The sequence below is a fragment of the Berghia stephanieae genome, chromosome 13 (genome assembly GCF_034508935.2).
Source record: "Berghia stephanieae isolate SIO BIC M18660-M18661 chromosome 13, UCSD_Bste_1.3, whole genome shotgun sequence".
Taxonomy (NCBI): Eukaryota; Metazoa; Mollusca; class Gastropoda; order Nudibranchia; family Aeolidiidae; genus Berghia; species Berghia stephanieae.
The window spans coordinates 3,972,629-4,000,206 of NC_088372.1; the positions used below are offsets into that span (position 1 = coordinate 3,972,629).

The 27,578-nt window shown below is 36.0% G+C and overlaps 2 long non-coding RNA genes across 4 annotated transcripts; both read left to right on the forward strand.

Moving 5' to 3' along the window:
* On the forward strand, positions 1–26,138 carry LOC144958544 (uncharacterized). Of its 3 annotated transcripts, none has more exons than XR_013642460.1 (6): positions 15–98; positions 3,837–4,012; positions 9,229–9,401; positions 17,394–17,503; positions 18,338–18,534; positions 23,756–26,138. It is a non-coding gene; the product is annotated as an uncharacterized LOC144958544 (long non-coding RNA). The 3 variants fall into 3 exon arrangements; XR_013642461.1 differs by having other exon boundaries at positions 25–98; positions 3,837–3,896; XR_013642459.1 differs by lacking the exon at positions 3,837–4,012 and having other exon boundaries at positions 1–98.
* LOC144958543 (uncharacterized) lies at positions 105–3,070 on the forward strand. The gene is made up of 2 exons (XR_013642458.1): positions 105–718; positions 1,844–3,070. It is a non-coding gene; the product is annotated as an uncharacterized LOC144958543 (long non-coding RNA).
* Positions 26,139–27,578: the final 1,440 nt, after the last annotated feature.

Genomic DNA, 27,578 nt, shown 5'->3' on the forward strand with positions numbered 1-27,578 from the left:
AATCTCAAGATGGCGCCATTAGTAGGCATCAAATACGAGTCAGGGGAAAATATTAATTTCCCCTGCTCGGGAGGCCGAGTTTGTTCCCCTGAACAATGGTGAGCTTGATGTATTATTTTGTTGTTGTTGTTTATATCTTGTTTAATGCATCCTCTAGTTGATTGGCACTATTATTTTAGTCGGAATACTTTTGCTTTCGCCGTAGCCGTAACCAATGTGAATGGGATTTTTAGTTTGTTTACAAACAAGTGTCTATTTTCAAACTATAACGACACATCACATAGCGAAAGGAATAGCTCCATTTGTGTATAGGTAGTAACGAGAGAAGAATAAATCTCGAATCTATGGAAAAAGCTGAGTTCTTTGAGATGTTATTGGATTGAATTCCCCATTAAAAGTGTTTAAAAAAAGGGCAGCCGCTGAGTCGGCGGAACCGAATCTTGTTTGGAAGTGTCAATAGGCTTCCTAAGTCGTGACGTAATCCTGCGCAGCAACGCATGGCAACAAACCGGCTGGCTCTAAACAGTCGAGAAAAATGGCTGACACGAACTCTATTTCCATCACCGCCCTTATGAAATACTTCTCTATCGAGCATAAAAGTGTGTCGAGAGGTCAAAACCATCATAAGTCAGGTCATGTTTTGACTTTCTCGTACTCGGATGGCATGATGTTCGGCAAAGTTCAAGCCAGCACGAAGAATAAAGAGTATTCTGTGAAGGTAAGTCGTTTCGTCTTCTCACTCTCAAATCTCACATCCCCGTAAAACTACTGTAAGACAATAATCAGTTTACTTTGAGTTTAGGCAGATTTAGTTTATCCAATGGAAATATTTTACTGTTAACGTTCGATTTTAGTTAGAGAGAGAGAGAGAGAGAGAGAGAGAGAGAGAGAGAGAGAGTCTTTGAGGTCTTGCTTCGCTAATTTTCGTTGCTATTGACTATAGTCTAGATACTACATACTATTTAGTATCGTATTGTAACCTTTATTATAATGCTCATATATGAGCATCACAATCACCAATCACGCTAGATATTTTATCATACTTCATGTGGTAGGCATAGGGGCAGCGTGGATCAGCAGTACGAAAAGGTACCGAGTTCGTTCACCCGCCGCTGCGCTGTGTGGCCTTGAGCAAGTCACCTCGCCCTAGCTCAATTTGCGGCGCTGCACCGCGGTTATTCCAGTCTTCCCTGGGAATAGACCCTAGAGATAAATTTCCTCTATGGGATGAATAAAGGGAATCTTATTTATTTATTTAGACCAGTGTTAGTCACGGTAAACTAAACTTCCTATTGGGTTAAGGTGTAATGTAAATGTTGCAGCTTGAAACTCGAAGAAATCAATAACATTGTGAAATTGAATGTGAACTTCAATTTAATATACGAAAACAGATAAAATGAACGTTTCGGGTTTCCCCTTTATCAACAAAGCAAGATGAATGAAAGAACCACTTAATTCTTTTAAATTGAGCTTTTATGTAGCGTAATATCCACTAAATGTGCTCAAAGTGCTTTACAAGGGGTCCCTGGCCAATAGCATCATTTAACATGTAAGACGGGACATGATGCCTGTTAGGCGATATTACAATTTTTTCGGACAGAGACAACGCTGTTAACGGCCAGGTATTCATTTGACACCTGAGTATGGTGAGAGATTGTGAGTAAAGAGCCTTCTCCAAGGACTCAACTATGCGCCGAGCGAGACCCAACCCAGGACCTTCTGATCTGAAAGCGAGTGTCATACCACACGACCACAACAGACGTTTTATTAGTTTGTTTGTTTTTTGCCTATTGAGCATGGTCGCAGCTCTAAATTTGAATCTTTTATTCTTTTACTTCCACAGATCTATCTTGATGATGCCTTGGGTTGATTCAGTCCAAAACTAATTTGTCATATTTTATTTAACAATGTTAATGACATTGAACATACATTGATACAGCAATGCCATAATTTGTCATGTTTATCATGTAAAATCATGTATGGGTGACCTACAAAACCATTATTTTGAATGGTGATTTGATGATGATGAACAAAATATGTGTGTTGTACAAAATAAATGGCAAAGCTAACAAAATGCAGTCTCCTTAATAAGAGGAGACTGGAGATTGACAAGTGCTGCAACTAATTGAAAAATAATATCAGATGTTTCTCTGAACATGGTTGGAATATATGAGAGGATGTTAACATTTTTAGTCTTTCATTAGCCCTCTGAACATGAAGCAATTTCTTTTGTTAATAAAATCTCATTTTCAGTAAATTTATTATGTAAAAAGGGAGGGATATTTACAGTTACTCCTTGAGGTAAAATATCTTGAATCAGGAAACCTTTATCTGCTAAAATCAAATCTCCAGGGCTTAAAATTAAAAGTTTTAGTAATCCACAATTTTGTACAATGACCTTATCCGAGACAGACCCTGGATAAAGTTTAGAAACAAAATTTATCACACCATTTAGACTCACACCAACAAGAGCTTTAACAGAATTCATGGACCTAAAAGAAGAATAAGTTAACCGTTGGTTATCCATTTCTTTAGGAATAGCAATTTGGTCATCTGTACAATCATTGATCATTCTGCAATTTGGAAATCTTAAAAATGATGATGGAGCTGATAGTTTATTTTTATGTCTAGAAGGGCATGTAACCTTCATAACATTTTCAAAGAGAAGCTTATGGCTTATGTAAAACATGAATAAAAGTTTGTATAATATTTGTTATAGTACTTTCACTAACGCTAAACAATTGTGAAATATGAAGGTTAGTGTAGTTCTGTCTAAGTTTCATAAGTGTAATGAAAATTTGGTCTTTTAATGCAACTGTCTCTTCCTGAACTTCCCACCCACTATAATAAATAAGGTTACCTCTAAAGCACTCAACATATTGAACAATAATATCAAATATTTTAAAAGAATGTACACCTTTCTCCATTCGAAGAACTTTTTCTGTTAGGCTTGAAACAGTGTAAGTGCGTTGAATCTAACTAAGATGGGTTTTTTAAAGCTAGCTATTTCCTTATTTTTGTCTGTAATTTCTTGTTCTTGAATTAAATTTGTTGTTCTATTTAAAATATCCTCACTTGTTCTACAATCTGTTTTTTTTAAAAGATGGAATCCTGTGATGATGGTGACGAGAGTTGAGATGATGATGAGGGAGAAGATAATGAGGATGATGATGAGGAGGAAAATAATGATGATGAGGAATCTGGTTTTTTTTAAGGTGGGACTTTGTGATGATGATGAAGAGAGTTGAGCTATGATGATGATGATGATGATGATGATGATGATGATGATGATGATGGTGGTGGTGGTGGTGGTGGACTTCTTGATGTTGGTGCCAATTGAGATGGGGTGGGAATTCCTTGTGTCACTTTTCTTTTCTTTCTTTCTGGCTCTGATGGAAACAATTTATTTTTATTTCTGTCAAACAATTCAGGGAGGTTGGCTTTGTCACATTCTCTGAAGTGACAAGAACACACTCTTGATGATGATATTGGATCTTTTGTCCTTTCTCCTGAAAAGAAAAGATTTTTAAAAAACCCAATAATTCTGTTGGGCATATTGGGTATATTATTTGATAAGTAGGCTACTTTGTTTTAGACTATCTTGTTTGACACCAGCTCAATGCATGATAAATCAAAGGTGTGCAAGAGTCTAGGTTACTGGTGGGTCTCTCGCCTGTCTTTTATGAAATCGCACATTCAGCAAAATGTCGCACTTCCTCATTACTTCTTTTGATGATTTTGACTAGGTATATAAAAATATGAATTCTTAAATTTACAAAGTTAAAGTTGATCTTGGGGTTGAGTGTGGCAAGACTGGCGTTTTCTCTTTATTTCAGTCAGTACTGTACTGGACAGTGCGGTGATGGAAACTTTGGAGTGTCAACAATCGGGCACAGGTAAAGGAGAGAGGTCCCTGTCGCCATCTTGCTTTGTTCACACAGAGTTGCCACCTCGGCTGTCGGGGAGGGGAGGCATGGCAGAGAATCAGAGAAACTTTCCAAAAAAGAGGAAAGTATGTGTGTTTGTGTGTGTGTGTGTGTGTGTGTGTGAGAGAGAGAGAGAGAGAGAGATGGAGAGAGAGAGAGAGAGAGAGAGAGAGAGAGAGAAATATCTGCGTGAGGGGGGGGGGGGGGGGAGGGGGAGAGGTTCCGTTATTTTATTTATTTATTTTCATTTTGCCAATAAGGTATCGAGTTTAAAGTAAGATTTTAACAAATATTTTCTTCTTCTTTCTTCTATTTTTCTCCTTTTAAAAAAATTATCACTTATCAGTAGAACTGAACTCTCATTCAGTTTATCTATCAGCCTTAACATCAAAACGTGTAGATTGAGATATCATTTTTGCTTCAACTTCAATAAAAACCTAGTTTGGAATGTATTTTTATTTATAATTTCGTGCAATTGTACACTTTAATCATAAAATATAGGTCTACGTAAGCTAGAACTAGACCTAGATCTGGACTACGAACTATCAAATGTTCGACGAGGAGTGCGTGCTTACCTGACTAACACTTTTTCTTCAATTTTTTGTCTGCCTCTCATTTGGAAATCTGTAAAACTTGCAGGTGTGACTCTCTGACTGGTGCAGACTATCTGGTACAAAACACTGGACCATATTTAAGATAAAAATTGTTTTTTTGAGCGATTTTCCAATTATTCCTTTCCCGGACCAAGCACGGATTTTTTGTTTAGAGCCAGCCGATTCGTTGCTAGGCGGACGTGACGTCAGACTGTGGAATCCTATTGCCAAGGAGTGAGTCCTTGGTAGTTGACAGTTCATCAACTGCCAAGGAGTCAAATTGGAACTCTTCAGCTGCTTGTGGTGATTTCAGTCGAGCCTCCATTTGCGCGCATACGAATCTCGAATCACGTCACTCTCTACTTTCTTCGATTCACTCATTCCTTGTCAATCGTTGTGGAAAGGATCAAGTCAACATTTGTTGGCATTTGTTTTTACTTTTTATGTCTTTTTGCGAATTCCAAGACAAGTTAAAATTCAAAACAAAAATTACTGTTGATTTCGGATTCAGCAAAAAAAAAAAAAAAAAAACACAACAGAATGACGAAGTGGCAAATCTCTGCCAAGCCCTAGATTAAAAAAGAAAAGTAAGATTTCCTTTATTTTAAAGGAAATATACTGCACATCGTCTTAATAAGGAACAATTAATGTAAAACATTTTCATTTGTGCAACAAGATCAATCCATGGCAGTTAATAGTAAATAGTTGACGATTTACCAACTGGCAAAGGTCCGTGACAAAAAGAGGAAATATGAGAGAGAGAGAAAGAAAAGTAAAAGAGAGTATTAATTACGCTGTGATTATCCCCAGACACCTGTCTGGGGATAATAAAAATTCGTTATCCCCAGACACCTGTCTGGGGATAACGAATTTTCATTATCCCCAGACGCATATTTGAAACTCCGCTCTTTTAAACAATTATCCACATTCCAGAATATGGAATGTTTCCAAATGCACATAGAAATAAGGAAAGTTAATAAAATATCTATAAAAACATAAAATTAACCAACATTAAAATCAGTTGTTACTACATATACACAATATGCGTCGACTTCGAAGTGGGTGTCATGGCCGAATGCAGTGATGCCAAAACTCCGGTTTCACCGGAAAAAACTCCGGTCTGGAGCAAAAAATCCGGGCTCTGGGAAAATTCCGTTAAATTCCGGTGAGGTCAATTTGTTCCATGGATACCCCCTCTCCAACCACAACATCATCATCATCATCACTGCCACTAGTATTACAACCATCATCACTACCACTACTACTGCAACCAACACCACATCATCATCACTACCACTACTACTACAACCACATCATCATCAGTACCACAACTACTACTACAGCCACCACCACCACATCATCATCACTACCACTACTACTACAACCACCACCACATCATCATCACTACTACTACTACTACAAACGCCACAACCAAATCGTCATCACTACCACTACTACTGCAACCACCACTACCACATCATCATCAATATTACTACAACCACCAACATCACATTATCAATACCACTACCACATCATCACGAGCTCTACAACCACCACCACCACATCATCATCACTACCACTACTACTACAACCACCACCACCACATCATCATTACCACTACTACTACTACAACCACCACATCATCACTACTACTACAACCACCACCACCACCACATCATCATTACCACCACCACTACTACAACCGCCACCACCTCATTGTCATCACGACCACAACTACTACAACCACTATACCACCACCACATCATCATCACTACAACTACTACTTCAACCACCACCACATCATCATCACTACCACTACTACTACAACAACCACCACTACATCATTATCATCACTACCACGACTACTACAAGCATCAGCACCACATCATCACTACCACTACTACTACAGCCACCACCACCACATCATTATTACCACTACTACTACTGTAACCACCACCACCACATCATCACGAGCACTACTACTACAACCACCACCACCACACCATCACTACCACTACTACTACAACCACCACCACCACATCATCATTACCACTACTACTACTGTAACCACCACCACCACATCATCACTAGCACTGCTACTGCAACCACCACCACCACATCATCACTACCACTACTACTGCAACCACCACCACCACATCATCATCACTGCAACTACCACTACTACTACAACCACCACTACAACATCACTACCACTACTGCTACAACCACCACCACCACATCATCACTATCACTACTACTACAACCACCACCACCACATCATCACTACCACTACTACTACAAGCACCACCACCACTTCATCTTCATCACTACCACCACCACTGCTACTACAACCACCACCACCACATCATCATCACTACCACTGCTACTACAACCACCATCACCACCACATCATCATCACTACCACTGCTACTACAACCATCAGCACCACATCATCATCACAAGCACTACTACTACAACCACCACCACCACATCATCACTACCACTACTACTACTACAACTACCACCACTACTACAACCGCCACCACCTCATTGTCATCACGACCACAACTACTACAACCACTATACCACCACAACATCATCATCACTACAACTACTACTTCAACCACCACCACCACCATATCATCATCACTACCACTACTACTACAACAACCACTATCACATCTTAATCATCACTACTACTATTACTTACAACCACTAACACCACATTACCACCAGTCACCAGTACTTCAATCTCTACCATTAGGTTTTGGCGCTTTACTTCATTTGAAATAAGGAAACTTTGGGATTGTATTTGGCAATGTGTTTATGTATCATAATATAATTCTAATCAGTTATCTATTTAGAACTATACAATATGTAAACACAATATCAAATACCATTTGAATTCCTTTTTCTTGTGTGCGGAAATTCCTCTTTCGGCGTTGAAATTCCTACGAGTGGTGTCTGAAACTCCTGTGAGCCAAATTTAAAGTTGGCATCTCTGCCGAATGGTTTAGTCGTCTGCCCTGGAAGTTTGACCAGAATCGACGTTGTGGGTTCGAATCCTGGTAACGTCACTTTTTTTTTTTTTAAATTCCGTCTTCTTTTTACAGAACGTTGAAAGGGATAAATGTCCCATCCATCCTCCCCCCACCTCATTTTCATTTGGTTACGTCGAGTGGGGTGTGGAGTTGGAGATGTTTGGATTGGCGTGATGTTGGATAGTGTCATATTTCAACATATAGTATTAGATTTAGATAGTCTTGATATTTTAAGTAGAAAATAGTTCGTTTTGCATAGAACACTGATATGATTCATGATACTAAAACGGTTCATTCCTTTTCCAGATTCCAAATTATGATGGATGGTGATAGTGATAAGGTTCTGGTCATTGACACTGGTGCCAGTGCTAATTTGTTTTAGTTTTATGAAGTGACTGGTTACCACAGAAACTTAAAGCACCATTCTTGGCACAATGCTTGGTATCGCAATAACATTTTCAGCCAGTGAGAGCTGCTTTGATCAGTTCGTTTTTTTTTTTTGTCGCAAAAATAGGGTTACGATAGACATAAAAATAAAAAGTAAAAAAAGAAAACCGATTCACATCCAGAATTTTATTCATGCCTAGATAGATCTTAAACAAATATTAATGTACAACAGACGTTTAAGACAGTAGGAAAATTATTTTCGGAAAGATCCCCAGACACCTTTTTACAGGACGTTGCAAGGGATAAATGTCCCGTCCCCCCCATCCCCTTTTTTTTAAATTTTTTTTTTTATTTTTTTTTTTTTTTTTTTTTTTTTTTTTGAGCGAGTCTATTCTTTTCTCCCTTTTGTTTGGCATTTTGTTCCGTTTCTGAGCATGAATTTTTTTAAATTGTTTTTTTTTTTTTTTTAAATTGTTTGTTTTTTCTCCTCTGTCTGACCATTTGGTCGCTCTCTGAATATTTCTGTTTGTTTGCTTTTTAATTATTCTTTTTAGACACTTTTTCAGATCGGAGTGGGGACGAATATGACAATTTGCTAGAAACTAGAAAGGAACCAAGAGAGAGAGAGATTTTAAAAAAAAAAAAAAAAAGGTGGGGGTAGGATGGATGGGACATTTATCCCTTTCAACGTTCTGTAAAAAGAAGACGGAATTTTTAAAAAAGTGGCGGAACCAGGATTTGAACCCACAACGCCGATTCTGGTAAAACTTCCAGGGCAGACGACTAAACCATTCGGCCATGACACCCAATTCGAAGTCGACGCATATTGTGTATATGTAGTAACAACTGATTTATTGTTGGTTAATTTTGTTTTTATAGATATTTTATTAACTTTCCTTATTTCTATGTGCATTTGGAAACATTCCATATTCTGGAATGTGGATATATATAATTGTTTAAAAGAGCGGAGTTTCAAATATGTGTCTGTGGATAATGAATTTTCGTCATCCCCAGACAGGTGTCAGGGGAGGGATAACGAATTTGCATTACACCTGGGGATTTTAAAAAGTATGAAAAATCTCTTGGGAGAGTAGAAGGCTAGGATTTAGTGAGTTAAGACTAAGATCTGGTGTTAGTAAGATTGAATCTCGCCTTTAATGGGTTAAATCTTATTGTTTGATTTTTAAAAATTACACACTGAGCGAGTTTAAGTTTTAATTTTTTTTAATGAATTATTTACTATTGTTATGACATTTACTGCTTTTTTATTTTTTCTTAAAGGTGGTGTCAATTGGCACAGTGGTCAATCTATATATGGTCTGTTAATTCTCACAGTCCGCAACGGCGACAAAGTCCTGGTAAACCGGTGATGTGTATTCAACATGGATGACAGACTGCGTTTGGAAGCAATTTTTTTTGTAACCTGAGTGAAGTTTTCAGATCCCACAGATATGGTAAATGAAATGATTCTTATGTTACCGCAGTTATGAGAGATAAAAGTATTATTCTCTTTTAGACTTAAGTCAGGCCTGTAAATCTTCCGACTTTTGTCGGATTTCCGACAGTACGATTTTGCTCTATAAGTGCTAATATTTTAAAAAACAATTAATAGTAAAAATATAATTCGTAACGTCAAAGAACAGAACCAATAAAAAAAGAAAATAAATGACTTTAATTTCGTTCCTCGAAAAAATCTGATTTTATTCCCTTTCAAATGCTGACTTTAAAAAAAATAATTGTTATTTGTCGCATCAAACACAAAACAAAACTAGGCTGTCTATCAGTTAGCTATAATATTATCATGTCACCTACATGCTCATCGAGACGTGGAGGTATTCACTGCCTGGCTACTGTGCCACAACCAGCGAGAGACGGTTGCGAAGTTCGCGCGAGTCGTCAAACACGGACCTAGTCAGTAAATAATGCACGCACAGAAGTGTGTCGGAGCTTCTCGGACCGGAAGCAGGCCTGTAAATCTTCCAACAAATGTCGGAATTCCGAAAGTACGATTTTGCTCTATAAATTCTGACATTAAAAAAAATATATATATATTCGCAGCATCAAAAGACAGAACCAACTAAAAGTAAAAGAAAAAACAGTCAATTAACTGAAATCAGTCAATTCGTCAAATTCAAATATTTTTTAAAAGGAAAGAAAGAAAGAAATCGTGAACACAGCCGTTTATTACACTAGAAATCTTTCACTTTAGTTTACTACCGCCTCACCCCCAATGGGAACGACCCACCGTCGATGACGGGGAGACCACCGTGTGGTTACGTCATAACAGATGTCCAGAACGTGAGACCTGGCCTATATTTATCCCTGCAGGTAGAATGCACCGCTTGGATTTCATTGTCAGTCAGGCTATAAGACAGATTTCGTAAAATCGTTCATTTTTACACTGCAATTGCTGACCATACACTTCTTCTATATTTTTCTATTTTATATGGATATAACGGCCACATTTTCATCTTCAAGACGCAATTATTTTCATTGATATCAAGAAATGGTGAGTATACTTTATTCTTTCTTGAAAAATGTATATTTTTCTATTTAAAATTAACCTGAAAAATATTTTTAATTGTTTAAAAAATTCAAATTAATGTTATCTGAGTTTTGTTACCCTAACACATGATAGTAAATATAAGAGTAATAATCTACTTTTAATATAGCATTTATTTCACCGATTTGTAATGACAGGTTTCTGCACAATGAATGTGTAAACACACCTTGTCTAATTCTTTGTTGGCTAACAAAATAGTCCCGTATTCAGACAAACTCCAGAGACATAAGAACACGTCCAAGTGTAATGATAACGTTGTTGTTGTTGTTGTTTATGGTGATGATGATGATGATGATGTTGATGATGATAGCGCAGTAATAGTAGTAGCAGTAGTAGTAGTAGTAGTAGTAGTAGTAGTAGTAGTAGTAGTAGTACACACACACACACTCGAGAGTGAGAGAGAGAGAGAGAGAGAGTGTGTGTGTGTGTGTGTGTGTGTGTGTGTATAAAACTCATGTACGCACATGTTTAGCACGGAACGATTTTTATTGCATTGAACTTTGAACCTATAACTTTCACACCGATTTGCCATTCCGTCTTCACGATTCGCACCTACCCTCGATATTCTTCTACATCGCCCGTTGATACAGTCAACGGGCGTGAGAAAAGAGGGTAGATAGATATATTATGACATCATCAAAAAGCGATGTGATCAAAGGTGGCGGATAATTGTATAACATCAAAAGGCCGGTGGACTGCGCTACAAGGCCGAACATTCGAGGGGATATGTGATTTGAATGGGAGGGGCTTATTTGACTTCGCCGATGACCGACTGGTGGACGATTGAAATTATAAATGTCCTTTTTCAGCAGCCAATTGGAAATTGGTAATTGTAAACATCTGATTGGCGCTCCATGGATAGAAAGCAGTTTGGATGTCATGGGATGAAATTGCTGGAGAGATGGAGTAAATTTGAAATGAATTGAAAGTAATTTGGGGCGTTGTCTAGGTGTCAAGTAAGACTCTCGCAGACCGATGATAAATCTATTTTTTTGGCCGCAAATGTTACAGTAAACTTCTTTCTCTATCTTATTTTTGCTAAAAATATTTCAGAGTGGGTATATAGGCGGATTCCATTTTGAATAACGGGCATTTAGAACTATATTTTAAAGGAAAATTATTACGTTATTATTATTAGCAGGCATCTAGGCGATCACTATCGTATTACTAACAATCAATAATATTATTATAACTCTTTTTATTACAATTCTTCTTCTTCTTCTTATTATTATTATTATTAATATTATCATCATCCTCATCATCATCATCACAATCATCATCATCATCATCATCAATAATAACTAATGATTTTTTTTTCTTTACTCAGATGAATGGTCATACTGAAAACAAGCATTGTCTCAATGCAAATGGCAAGTGGACTCTGCCGAATAAGCTGTGAAAGGGCTCAAATGAGATATGTGGTTAAAAAACATTTCATGCAAACTGCTCCAGAATTAGCAAGTGAAGTTCCACCGGTGAAAAAAAAAGAAAACAGAACGTTGGTTGATTAATTAGATGTTTCTGTGACATGTAACAATCAGCTGTTCCTTATAATAATCGTGAGGTTTTAAGTATGTTAATAAAAAGTATAAAAATATGTTAAGATCTATACAAAGTCAGAGGAATACTTATAACTTATTTTTACCTATGATTGTCAATTTATTTTTAAATAACAGTTCATTTTGATTATCTGATCATTAATCCTCTCCCACCCCCTCCCTTCCTGTCCTTTTCAATGCGTTTATCACGATTTTTTATTGTCAAAAAATGGATATTATTTATTTTTTATATATATTATTATTATTATTATTATTATTATTATTATTATTATTATTATTATTATTATTATTATTATTAATAATAATAATAATAATAATAATATTGTTATTATTACAGTGGTGATCAAGAGTAAGATAAATATACTGATATTATATGATTATTACTAGTATGAGTATTACATCGATATCACGTGTTTCAACTGATCCACAATGATCATTTCTGTTATCCACGATGCTTCGGTTGTTCAATAAGCAGACCATTTTCAACAAATTTCCATTTTAAACAGTATTAGCTATCTGGTCGGCGTCCTTTTTCTTTTGTCGCAGCTCTGGAGAGAGAGAGAGAGAGAGAGAGAGAGAGAGAGAGAGAGAGAGAGAGAGAGAAAGAGAGAGAGAGAGAGAAGAGAGAGAGGAGAGAGAGAGAGAGAGAGTAAGTGTGTGTGTGTGTTGGTGTACATAAAACTTAATTTATGCAACGTTTTATCACGAAATAATTTTCATTTTACCACCTCAGTTTGATCTCTCATCAGTTCTCTCTGACAATTCAACTTTGAACCTATAACTTTAACACAGCTACGTCATTCCATCTTCACAATTCGCACCTCACCGCGATATTCTTTTATGTTGACTCGTGGTACAGTCAACGGGGTTGAGAGAAGAAGATAGATATCAAAAGCGATGTGATCAAAGCTGGCGGATGGTTGTGTAACATCAAAGACCAGTGACTGGTCTACAAGGCCTATCATATTCGTGGGTATGTGTGATTTGAGTAGGAGGAGCTTTCTTGACTTTGCTGATGACAGACTGGTGGACAATTGAAATTAGAATTGTCCTTATTCAGCAGCCAATTGGAAATGGGCAATTGTAAAAAGCTGATTGGACGCTCCATGGAAAGAAAGCAGTTTGAGGGACATGGAAGGAAAGTGCCGGAGAGCGTGGAGTGGGGAGGAGTAAATTATATTGAATGAATTGAAAGTAATTTGGGGCGTTGGGAAGTTAAATAAAACTCTCGGAGGCGATGAGTCAATTCTTTGGCCGCAAATGATTCAGTACAATTCTTTATTCTTTCTTTCTTTCTATTTTTAATTCCTTTCTGTCAGGGGGACATATAGGCGAATTCCATTTTTTAACGGGCATTTCGAAAGCTATTTTAAAGAGAAATTATTGCGTTTTTCCCAAATTAGCAGGCGTTTACGTGATAGCCACTATATTATTTTCATGAAAATGATCATCATCATCATCATCATCATCATCATCATTATTATTATTATTATTATTATTATTATTATTATTATTATTATTATTATTATTATTATTATTATTATTATTATTATTATTATTATATAGTTTAGATCTATACAAACGTCAAAGGAATGCATATTACATATCTTTTCCTAAGAATTGTCAATTGCCATTACTAAAACCAGTTCGTTTTGATCATTTGATCAACAAACCCCTACAATTCGGTGATTACGCATTTTTTTATTGCTGTCAAAAAAGGATATTGCTGTACAGGTGAGCGGATATCTCAACAATGCTTCATTACAAAACGACTTTGATTATATATTTCTACTCTGTAAATATTGATGATTATTGCAGTATTTCTCATTTATTTGTATAAACTCAGATAACTATGTAATTTTTGATTATATCGTTTGAAGTAAATTTCTGACCCATTTTTATGGTTATTTCCTATAAAATCTAATCCCAAATGATCTACTAAAACTATATCAAATAAAAGTATGTAAATCACTAGTTATGACTCTAAAATATCTTAGTGCAACATCTAATAGCATCTTTACTATGCCACGTTGAACTTGAGAAAAAAATCATCAAAATAGGAAAAATTGCTCAGTCACCCTTTCGGCACAGGCCGTGACTCACCATCTGTTATGAACTAGCGTCCGGCAAAATTTACCTGTCGAACTAAAGTGAAAGCAGTAAACGGCTGTGTGAATCGTAGTCGAATGACGTGAAGTAGTTAGGAATGTTCCACAGTGCTACGCATTGCTCAAGGGCGTTTATATTTACAATGGATATATTGCCAAGGCTTCTTAGAATTGCCGTGTCTGAACACACCCCAGTGTATTTTCACACAGCCTTTGTGAAATTATCTTTTCACTTTCCAACCCTGTCATGTTCCCAATGGTTGCCAATTTTAACTGAGCCGCCGAGCGATAAATTTCACTGTTTCGTCTAAGCCAAAGTTGACCGCATTTACTTCGTAGAGCCTAAAAGTATGAGAAAGTTTAATGCGAAAGCCGGAAGTGCGTTATGAAGATACCTTCAAATCGAAAGTTTTATGATTGCTACAAGCTCATTTCGATTGCCTCACGTTGTACACAAACTGGTTGACCGTTTCTTCACTGATTTGGGTACTTAATTATGAGAAACAATTGTAAGTAGCCAAATTAATTCCCACGTAAATTAGTTTTCTGCCATTGTTTTGCTCAAATGAGCTTGCTGTTTACTATTCATCTCGATTCTTTGGATTTTTCTGATACGATACGAAGAGTTAAATTTCACTGTTTCGTCTAAGTCAAAATTGACCACATATACTTGGTAGAGCCTAAAAGTTTAATGCAAAAGCCGGAAGTGCGTTATGAAGACACCTTCAAATCGAAAGTTTTATTATTGCTACAAGCTCATCTCGATTGCCTCATGTTGTACACAAACTGGTTGACCGTTTCTTCACTGATGTGGGTACTTAATTATGAGAAACAATTGTAAGTAGCCTAATTAATTCCCACGTAAATTAGTTTTCTGCCATTGTTTTGCTCAAATGAGCTTGCTGTTTACTATTCATCTCGATTCTTTGGATTTTTCTGATACGATACGAAGAGTTTCAGTCAGTTTTTATAGAGCTCATTTACAGGTCTATACTTATCTCGTCAAAGACAAAACAAACCAGACAGCATTCCATCTTGTCAATAATTATCACCACCTCCACACTACCCGGACGTGTACTTGTTCACTGTCTACTGTCTGCCCACAGACTTGTGTGTCTACCTGCATGTAACTAGCGAGTGTCTGTCGCTCGCGTTCGCGAATTGTCGATCACAATTCGTAGTCAGTAATCAACTAACGCACATAGTGTGTTGGGGACCAGGCCGTTTCTTTCTATTTTGCTACTGATACTCACACCTCGTTCCATTCTTCTTTTTTTCTGTTCAGTTCATTATCTCTATCCGGTTGAAAGTGAACCAGAAAATATGAATGCGAAATAGATATTTTTCTTCGAATGAATACTTATATCGGAAGTTTTCACTCGTTTGGCATACGACTGATCTTCTTTTCCTCTATTCTCGCACGACCGTAGTTTTTCAGTTATTTATTAATTAAATTATTCTTCCTATTCATTATGCCTGAAGTATTTTTAGATCGCAGATCGGACTTACTTACCTTAGAAAAATGCGTTAAGAATAAATTTAAATGGTCGTGGCTTGAATAACAAGACACCAACGGCGATTTCTTCTCTTGCTATGTGAGGAAAATTGAGGCACCAGGAATGGCATTTGTGTCATATCTGGGTTGTGTTGTTAATCCACTTTTTTGGTTTAGTTGGTCTATTTTCCTATCCCCGAAAAGTTCAGACAATTTTTTCACCACCCATTGACAGGCCTGCGGAAGGTTTCTATTTTGCTACTGACACACATGCATTTCTCTGTGTCTTATTTCTTTTTCCCTGTGATTTATTGGTTCAGTCTGGGTGTGAAATGGAAAAATAATAATGCCAAATATATATTCTTCTTCAAATGCTCTCACACGACCGCACCACCTCCTCCTCTTCTTCTATAATAATTAATCCAAATAAGCGAAAGAATCAGCGTAAACAGAGCAATTATATATAGAGAGAGTGAAACATTTTTTACAGGTATGTGTGGCGTATAAGCGGAGCGTGAGATTAAGAGGGAAACATGTTAAATCATAGAGGAGTATTATTTGCAATTGTTTCAGTGAAATATGGATAAAAGTTATGGCAAATTATGTTTCTTATGTCTTCAATCGTGTAACATTAGCTTCATATTATGTTCAGGCCTGTAAATCTTCCGTCTATTGTCGGATTTCCGAAAGTACTATTTTGCTCTATAAGTGCTAATATTTTTATTCCGTTTCAAATGTCGACTTTTAAAAAAAACGTTATTTGTCGCATCAAAGACAAAACAAAACGTCTATCGGTTAGCTATAATATTATCATGTCACCTACACACTCCACTAGATGTGGATGTATTCACTGCCTGGCTACTGCGAGAGTGTCACGAAGCACAGATTATCTTTGTCGCGAAGGAAGTTAATGCACGCACAGAAGTGTGTCGAATCAGACCGGAAGGGTTCTCTCTATTTTGCTACCGACACACATGCCTTTCTCCAGTTCTCATATCTTTTTCTCTATATTTTATTGGTTCAGTCCGGATGTGAGAAGGAAAAGATATAATGCGAAATAATTATTTTTCTTCTAAATATATATTCTTCTTCGAGACCTCTCACACGAAAGCTCCACCTCCTCTTCTTCTTCTTTTTTTTTCTTCTTCTTCTTCTTCTTCTTCTTCTTCTTCTTCTTTTATGAGAATTAATCCAAATAAACAAATGAATTAGCGTAAACATTGAACACAAACAAACAGGAGCGAAGATACGCAGCTTCCCGTGTCAAGCACGAGATACACATCCTTCAAAAGGGTAGGAATTGTTCTCTTCCTTTTCATTTTACAACTAACTCAGACCAGGATCCTCAAATAATTGGGATTTTGTTTTTTTTGTACCATAGAATTAGGACCTCATTATAAATAAGTCAGGGGCAGTGGCATGATTTGACAAGTCATTTGATGTGTCATATCTGTGTTGTGTAATTAATCCATGTTTTTGTTCTGTTGTGTCTATTTTGGCGTGTTCAAAAAGTTCTGACAACTTTTTCACCAACCATTTACAGGCCTGTATGTTATGTGTTATTTTCAATTTTTTATCTTCCTCTATTTTATAGTCAATGCCTCATTAAACGACCTCCATGATATGGCAACCAAGAGCAGGGAAGTGTCTACTTACAGGAATACCACAATCTTGGATCTTTCCTTCACTTGATGTTGTGTTTTTGTTTTTTACTTTTTCAGCAGTGTAAGGTGCCATTTCAAGCTTTTTGAAGAAGAAATACTCTGAACATTTGGCTAAGAATGTCTTTCAGTGGCTATAGATCATTCCCTTTCAAGTACGGAGCTATGAAGTGAGTAGGCTACTTTGGCAAACTGGCATTGTTTATGTCGAATAAAAAAAAGTATATGAGCACCTTATGTCATATCCAGTCCTACATCTTGTTTTAAGTTGCTTGTTGGCTTGGGAGCTATTGACAGGCTGTCTCTGGGTGGGTTTTTAAAATTTATTTATTTCGACCTCCCATAGTGGACGATATTGTGCTAAGCCATGGATATACTTGAAAATTGACTTTCGGAGACCAAAAGAGGAGGGGATTTCAGTTCTGTTAGTTAGAGGTGTGTACTACCAGTCTCATACATTTTTCAGCCATGAGGTTTTTAATTCTGCTAATACATTTTACAAAGTAATTAACAACTTGGCATAGTTTTAAAACATGATTATTCATCGTAAAGTGTCACTCAGTTTGTTCCAGTGGTACACAGAATTATCTAGATCTATAATTTTTAGTCAGCTGACAAATCAACCAGAAATCATCGGATGATTATTTACCAACGTCAATGTATACGACAGTAATTGGAGCATGTTCATATTATTATTACTTGTCTTTCTTTCTTTCTTTTTTTGTTATTTACGATTAATTAATTTAAGATTTTTTAAATTATGCCCTTCTGCCACAACATCATAAGACATGAAGATATCGTCTAGGCATTCTCTCTCTTTCTCTCTCTCTCTCTCTCTCTCTCTCTCTCTCTCTCTCTCTCTCTCTCTCTCTCTCTCTCTCTCTCTCTCTCTCTCTCTCTCTCTCTCTCTCTCTCTCTCTCTCTCTCTCTCTCTGTGTGTGTGTTACGTTTTATACAATTTTGATTATGATTAGAGGAGAGAATAATTGTTTTAACTTTTTCAGACCTCCCCAGATGGACAGTCCGTATGAAATTGAATTGTGGTGAGGTTGATTGCAGTCTTCCGTCCAGTCACTTACCAAGAAGGCAAATGGTTAATATTGGACTAAGCTCATGTCTGACCCTGTAAAAGCTGAAGCTTACCAGATCCAGGAGAGAGAATTTGAGAAAATACAGAGGGGAACTACCTCCTGAGGAAAAGGTACAAATGAAAGCAAAGCATGGTGAACAATTCAAAAAAGAGAGAAAGCATGTTTGAATGCTTTTGATACTTCGCTCTCTCTCTCTCCTTTTAAAAAAATGGGAAATGGGTGCCTCTGGTTTGTGTTGCATTTCTTTTTTCTTTTTTTTTACGTGGTTTAAGTAACTCTAAAATTCTAGCACCTATCATGAAGAGAGAGAAAATGTTCTTCGGTTCATTGTTTCCAGTTTCACAAATGACCCTGCCACCTTGCAATACCAGAAATATCCTTGGTTCATAGTGGAAGTCCTGGATGCAGTTTTTTATTTCTCATAGTGGATGGCTCTGTCCTCTATCACTATTTATCTTTTTCACGCTTGCTTTCTGTCTTAGTCTTGAAATGAGATTACTTCATTCTTTCCTGATCTTGGTCAGTAGAGCATACATGCTGAATATTACGAATTTTTCGTAATTTTACGAATTTTAGACAAATTTCATGGCCGAATAATAAGTTTTATGGAAAATTACAAATTTTTAATTCTTAGTAATACTTTATGATAATAATAATAATAATGAGAAGAAGAACAACTACTACTACTAGTACTACTATACTACTGTTATAATAATAATAATAACTACTACTATTACTACTATAATAATGATAATAATAATATTGTGGTTGTTCATACACAATTTCAGAAATTACGAATTTCCTTGTCAAATTACTAAAAATTGACATAAAAATTACTAAATTTGAAGATTTCAATTTGGCATGTCTGGTAGAGTCAAATGTATAACTGTCATTTTGGGAGGTGATTTTTTTTTCTCTTCTTGTAAATAATCTGTTATGCAGTCTCAACCGTGGGACCAGGCCTAGTTGTTCGAGATTTCTGTGTTGAGTATATTTTACAAAGCATGTGTGATGGTTAAATGTGGCATAATGTGTTCTATAATATGAAAACAAAGCCAGCCCATAGCATTGCTGGTTACACACTCAGCTCTTGCCGTCTTTATCTATGAATCCGCTATCTAATCACTGTCGCTTCTCATCTCTCCCGGCGCCCCTCTTCTCACCCAACCTTAAACGTCTTGCATATAACAGGCATTTTAGAAACCTTAAATAGCAAAATGAAAACAAATGGTGTAGGTCAAATTAACCAAATACATATGGTCAATTAAAAGTTTGCACTTCCTCTTTTCTGGTTTAGCAAAATGTTGACATTTGAGTTTCAGGTTTAAGTCTGGTGTTCGCTGGGATAATACAGACCTGCCAACCAGTATGATTTAGCGTATTTTAGTACGATTTTTTGACCCAATTATGCAGATACGATTCCAAGGAATATAGTACGATCTTTTTAAAGATATGTGATGTGAATTATGTTGATGATACATTTGATGCATTGATACACACATGTCGTACACCAACTACCGTGTTTCTGAATGATGATGCATCACATTATTATAGTTATCATTTCAGTTGCTTATATGATGCCGGTTTTCACCAATATTTTTCTCATACATTTTTTGAGGATTTGCATAGAATTATGCATATATATCAGCTTATTTTATACTTTAGTCTCAGGCATTTAAGTTTTTGCCACTTATTAAATAGAATATTCTAAGTGAAAATTTAATTGAACTAACATCTTTGACTATGAAGCCTTCAATTAAAAACTGTATTGCTAAAAAGCTTAAACATAAATGGGTTATTTCCTTTTATTGATAATAAGTAAAATTACTCTATTTTGCTTTATAAAATTTATAATGATCTTTTTTCTTCTATATTATTTTGTACGAATCTAGAATTACAAAGTGGGCAGCTTTAGGAATGGTATTTGGTTCAAAATGAATTCTCTAGAACCATTTAAGTATTTAACTTGTCTTTCCATATTACATACTTGCGAATTTCCTATCATTTGACCAAAGTAATAGTATTGGTAGTATGTAGTAGTAGTAGTAGTGAATGCTCAAAAGAGAGAGAGAGAGATATGGATCATTAGATAACATATATGGAAATATCTTGCTACTGTTTCAAAATGTCATCTATTGAATTGAAGACAGCTCAAAACTTACTCATATCTAATGTACTGGGCTAGCAGATATCACCATCACAACTTCATTTAGTACATCATCATCTCTTACCATCACCACTGCCACAACCACCACAACATCACTTTTACCACCACCCCCACCACAGCTTCATCATCATCACCACCACCACTGGAGCACCATCGCTACAACAACCACCACTTCTTCCACTGACACTAGCACCAATACTACCAACATGTTAAGGGTCTTTTGGTCATTTCTTTGAGTGTTTCGATAGCAATTTCCTTTGATATTGCAATTTCTGAGCCTTATACTAATTTAAAATGGTCATTACTTTTTGGTTTCTCGATAAATCGATCGCCAGAGATTGCTTGAATGATGAAGGTCAGAGGCAGAGTTTATTTTTATTTTGGTTTGGTGCAAGCCTGTAAATCTTCTGACTATTGTCGGATTTCCGACAGTACGATTTTCATAGCGTGCTTATATATTATTTTTAAAAATTAATAGTAAAAATATAATTCGTAACGTCAAAGAATAGAACCAATAAAAAAGAAAATAAAAGACTTATTTCATTCCTCGAGAAATTCAGATTTTATTCTGTTTCAAATGCCGACTTTAAAAAAAAAAAAAATTATTTTTCGCATCAAAGACAAAACAAAACTAGGCCGTCTATCAGTTAGCTATAATATTATCATGTCACCTAGACGTGGATGTATTCAGTGCCTGGCTACTGTGCCACAGCCAGCGAAAGAGGATTGCGAAATTCGTGCGAGTCATCAAACACACACCTAGTCAGTAAATAATGCACGCACAGAAGTGTGTTGGAGCCTCTCGGACCGGAAAATTTCTCTATATTTTGCTACCGACACACATGCATTTCTCCGTGTCTTATTTCTTTTTCCCTATGATTTATTGGTACCGTCTGGATGTGAGACAGAAAAATAATAATGCGAAATAATTATTTTTCTTCGAAATATCTATTCTTCTGCGAAAGCCCTCACACAACCGCACCGCCTCCTCTTCTTCCTCTTCGTCTTCTTTTTCTTCTTCTTCTTCTTCTTCTATAAGAATTGATCCAAATAAACGAAAGAATGAGCGTAAACATTTAACACAAACAGGAGCGAAGATACGCAGCTTCCCGTGTCAAGCACTAGATACACATCCTTCAAAGGGGTAGGAATTGTTCTTCCTTTCATTTTACAAACTCAGAATTGGGATATTTTTTTTTGGTACCATAAAATAAGGACCTCATTCAGGCCTGTAAATCTTCCGTCTATTGTCGGATTTCCGACAGTACGATTTTCTCTATAAGTGCTAATATATTATTTTTAAAAATTAATAGTAAAAATAAAATTCGTAACGTCAAAGAACAGAACCAATAAAAAAGAAAATAAAAGACTTATTTCGTTCCTCGAAAAAATATTTTATTCCGTTTCATTTGCCGACTTTAAAAGACAAGACAAAACAAAAGCTATAATATTATCGTGTCACCTACATGCTCCGCTAGCCGTGGATGTATTCACTGCCTGCCTACTGTGCCACAGCCAGCGAGAGAGAGGTCGCAAAGTTCGCACGATTCGTCTTCACACACACACACCTAGTCAGTAAATAACACACACACAAATAAACGAAAGAATCAGCGTAAACATTTAACACAAACAAGAGCAAAGTTACACATCCTTCAAAAGGGTAGGAATTGTTCTCTTCCTTTCATTTTACAACTAACTCAGACCTGGGCCCTCAAATAATTGGGATTTATTTTTTTTTTTTGGTACCATAAAATAAGGACCTCGTTATAAATAAGTAGGGGAAAGTGACATGATTTGACTGGTCAATTGACGTGTCAGTGTCATGTCTGTGTTGTGTCCATATTTTTGTCCTGTTGTCTACTTTCGCGTGTTCAAAAAGTTCCGACAATTTTTTCACCAACCATTTACAGGCCTGCTCATTATAAATAAGTAGGGGAAAGTGACATGATTTGACTAGTCAATTGACGTATCATATCTGTGTTGTGTTTTTTAATTAATCCATATTTTTGTCCTGTTGTGTCTATTTTCGTGTGTTCAAAAAGTTCCGACAACTTTTTCACCAACCATTTACAGGCCTGGTTTGGTGTTAGCTTTTATATAAATTTTTGTATAGCGTGTACTTTTTTTTCCACTTGTGCGGACAAAATACACTTTTTTGCTTTAAAAAATACACTTTTTAGGGACATAGAATACTTTTCGTCCTGGGAAGGTTGGCAGGTCTGATAATAGTCGAGGTTGGTTCTAAGATGATGTATTCTTGTGTACCACCGAATTAGTTTTCCTATATAGCAGTTTCCCAATTCAGTGGATGAAAAACTTTCCTGACTTAATATCAAAATTTTCACGCATACTCTTTGAAGCCTGCAGTAAGCAAATCTGTCATCTGCATTATCTGCGGCCTTAAATATCAGGGCGATCTGCAGATTTTGGCAAATTTCCCCAAATTGGTAAAATTAGGCAAATTTTTGTAAAAAGAAAGAAGCATCGAAAACAAAATAACGAAAAAAAAGGTATGAAATTGAGGAATGTTGCAGCTTTGCCTGAGCCTAGACTCTAAACACCAAGTGAAGCTGCTCTCTACCAACGACGATCTTTCAAAATCTTGGTGACATCACTGCTCATACTTACATCTAAAGTCATACCTAGTCACTTCCAACTTCCATCATGGATCTCCTCGACTAAAGACTCAAAGGACTAGTTTTCCTTTACTACAATAACTTCGGTGATGCCTAATTTTTAATTTTTTTTATTTTGGAGTAGTAACGTAAAACTAGGCCTTTGATTCTGAGAGAAAGTGTACGTTTGGGATAGTCTGTAGGCGGTAGGTGTGAAAGTTTGATAAATCTGATACTGTGAATGACTATGACTGAGTTGAATGTTCGCCAGTGTAAGTGTTCTATTCCACAGTATGTGTGAGTGTGATTGTCTGAAATTTGGACGCATAAATCGCATTGCGGTGCGGAAAATAATAAATGCAGCCTCCTTTAAGTGTAATAAGATGTCTTTTATATTTATTTTTCCACATAGCGTGTTAAGTTCGGATATTATTTTTCTGACTTTTCTTTTTCTTCTTTCTTCCTTCTTTTTTTTAATATATAATATAGTTGAAGATTGTGATTATCTTTTCTCTATCTTTTTTTTTTTTTTTTTTTTTTTTTTTCCAGCTAAGGTTTGTTGAGAACGAGAAGAAAGGAGCTGTGACTAACACGGATGATGGAAGGAATCGACGTTGTATTTCACAACAGGAGAGGAGAGCTAACCTGTCATCACAAGAAAGAGGAAAGGAAGAGTTCCGCTCTTACATCTGGTCATCTGCTGTCCATCGTTTTAAAAAACTATTAGGATCAGATTAGAACTTTCTTAATGGAAAGCATCTTATTAGGGCAACTCATCGTAAACAGGCAACTGCGCTTAATGCACTCAGGATAGCTTATATATCCTCACTGTCTACCAAAGGTTTGCTGGCTGTCCTTATAACAGTCAACAGTGTTGAGCGGTTGAAGCCACTTTGCAATAATGCAACCTTAAATGTCTATGGATTATAGTACAAGTTGCAATCACGGTGATGAATAAATGCTTCCTAAGACATTATGGTGTCCACAAGAGCAATGTGTGAAAACTTTACAAACTAAAATAAGGAAATTTCCACAGATTGTGTTGTGTTATGAAGAAAATTCTGTAATTCTTTTTTAGGTTAAAACAGTGTGGAGTAAAGTTTAGTGCCAAGAAAAGACTAGGCTTATCGGGCTGCAAAACAGTTTTAGAAAATTCTTAGGGGTTTGTATAGTATTCTTTCTTTTTTTTCTTTTTTTCTAAGCAGCCGAAAAACTTTTTAAGTCTTATGTAAATTCACTTATCTTCAATGCTTATGTGAAGAATGTATAAACCCCATGCTGAAGATTAGAATGTTAGGACAGTTTTGTGGAGGGAAGGGGAGTGTTAAATGTAAATGTCCTTGTAGAGATGACTGTGAGAACATGTTTATTTTTTAAATATTTCCTCGTATTTTGATCAGTGATGATAATCTTCCGGGATTTTGGGATTTTCTTCGAAATGTTCCGCTATTTTTGCAGTGTCGTACCTTTCTCAATGAGCAATCCTGTGGCTCCGCAGTAGATGGATGACTGGGTGGGATATGACCTTAATGTGTTGCAAGCCCTGTAAAAAAAATTAAAAACAAAACTAGTCAGAGTCCTTGGCTGGGATGGAAACAAGTCGAATGTATAGTTAAAAGTTTTGGGAGATGATATTTTTTTCCTTGTAAATCATCTCTCTGTTATGTCCTGTATTATTTTTTTTTGTTTTGTTTTTTTGTGGTTATTATTGATGTTTTAAAAATATTTTTAACATATGATTTGTAAACATTTGAGTGTATTCCTCTTAGTAGGGACCTGTGCTGGTGTCTGGGTGAGACTTTCAGGTGTTCTCAAACTAATTACACTGATAGTGTGCTCTTGGAATCTACATCTGTTCCCTATTTGAGCGATTTCCCCTATGTCTTACTTTTTCCTTTAGTCTTTTTAATTGTACATCTAGAATATTTTCTGGGTGGGGATCCTGACCTCCCATAGCGGGCAGGGAGGTACATACTGTGTCTTCTATCCCCTTATATCTGTTATCCAACATGCTTTCTGTCTTTGTCTCGGAATGAGATTACTTGGTTTTGTCCTGGCACTGGCCGGAATCCTAGCTGGGAGGGAAACAGTCAAATGCAGTTATTGTTTTGGGAGATGATATTTTTTTCCTTGTAAATCATCTCTCTGTTATGTATTATTATTTTTATTTTGAATTTATAATGTAAGCATTTGAGTGTGTTCTTCTTTGTTGGATTTTGTGCTTGTGTCTGGATGAGACTTGTAGGTGATTTCAAACTAAGTACATTGGTGGTGTGCTCTTGGAATCTACATCTGATCCCTATTTGTTCTCAATTCCCCTTTGTCTTACTTTTTCTTGGGTGCTTTAATTGTAATTCTAGAACTTTTTACTATCCCATTTTCTTCCTTTTTACTGGCGCTGATATAACCTAAATGTGTTGCAAGCGCCGTAATACCCTTAAAAGCAAAAAAACAAAAACAGAATATTTTTACTGTCCAATTTTCTTCCTTTTTACTGGTGCTGATATGACCTAAACGTGCCGTAAAACCCTAAAACTAAAATAAAAAAACAATTTAGCCTACTATGGCTGGATATGACAGTCCATTGTCGAGTACTTTACTCCTTCAAATGCCAATTTTGGTTGGCAATTCTCTATAGTGACTTTTTTTCTGGTCTCAAGAATGTCATTATTGAGATGTACTGTATATACATTGTCTCATGTGTGGTACTTTGCGTTTTTTTTTCCTCGTATTAAATGTTAATGTTATGCTTACTATGATATGCCATAGATACAATATGCCACATGAATTTGTTTATTGGTTGTGTCGAGTATCTCAGATATGTAGTCTTGTACGTTAAAATGATACTTGAATTTTGTCATGCTTTTTTATCCATGATTATTTCTGTTGATTCCAGTTGTTTAACCTGAATAAAATTATGATGATAGCTCTATCATTCCTTGTTTTCTTTGATGTTTCATTTTTCTTTCAACACTTTTACAGTGTCATCAATGGCCATATGGGCAGATCACTTGCTGTGTTTTCTATCCTCCTATATGTTTTCGGTGTTGCTTTATATATTTGTCTTGGAATGGGATTACTTGGTTTTGTGCTGGAATCCTTGAGTGTGAGTGAAACAGTCAAATGCCTAGTGTTAGTTTTGGGATGCGATATTTTTTTTTTCAATGTAAATCATCTCCGTTATGTACTTTTATATTTTGGTTTGAATATATGTATAATGATTTGTAAACATTTGAATGTATTCCTCTTAATGAGATACAGTACTTGGGTCTGGAAGAGACATTAAGTAAGGTGATCTTAAACTTAGCATACACTGATGTGTGCTCTTGGAATCTACATATGTTCCTATTTGAACTATTCTCCTTTGTCTTACTTTTTCTCCTGTACTTTCAATTGGAAATCTAGCATATTTTTTTATTTTCTCTTGGGTGCTTTAATTGTAATTCTATAACTTTTTACTATCCCATTTTCTTCCTTTTTACTGGCGCTGATATGACCTTAATGTGTTGTAAGCGCCGTAAAACCCTTAAAAACCTAAAAACCATCTAGCATATTTTGACTTTCCAATTTCGAAGTGGTTATTTGTACTACCACTACAAATAGCGAAAACTACCGCTTTTCACTATTTGTACTCCCAGAACTCTTATGTGTTTAAAGTTGCAAACCACGGCTCCTTTACCTATTTGTAGCTACTCTCAGCACTCTTATGCGTTTAAAGTTGCATTTGTGAGCTTTCAAGGACCAACCGACCAGCCTCCACTTTTCGTGGTCTTTCTTTGAGAAGTGTGAAGCAAAAAAAATGGCCCTCTCGGTAAACGAGACATTCTCATCTTTTCTCCAATTTGAAAACATTCGAAAATGAGAATAATGTACTTTTTATTTAAAAGTCAACAAAGAAGGTAAGTAAACTAGATACGACAATTTTTTCCTTAATTAAGTGGCAATCTTTCTCGTCATTCTCACTCTAACTCTATCAATAATAGGAATAGGAAAATATGTGACCAAAACACAGCAACCCAATGGATAATCGAGTATAATTCAGAAACGGCCTCAGATACAACTTTGAAAGTTTTACATGTGGTAATTCAACATCTCTGTAATACATTGCAAACAGAAAAAAAATTATTTATTGAGAAAGAAAAGTATAGAGAGCTGCGCCGGTGTTACCAATGCTTAGCTTCTATTTCTATACCAGGACAAATCATTCGTTTGGACAGAAAAATAAATAAAAAACTTACCGCTTACCGTCAAAAGCAGTTTAGATTTGAAGATACATTTGTTTTCTATCAAAAAACATTCGGTACTAGACAATCCTTGATGAATATCAAAAGTTGTGTTTGAAATTATATCCTAAATATTTTCATGATTCATT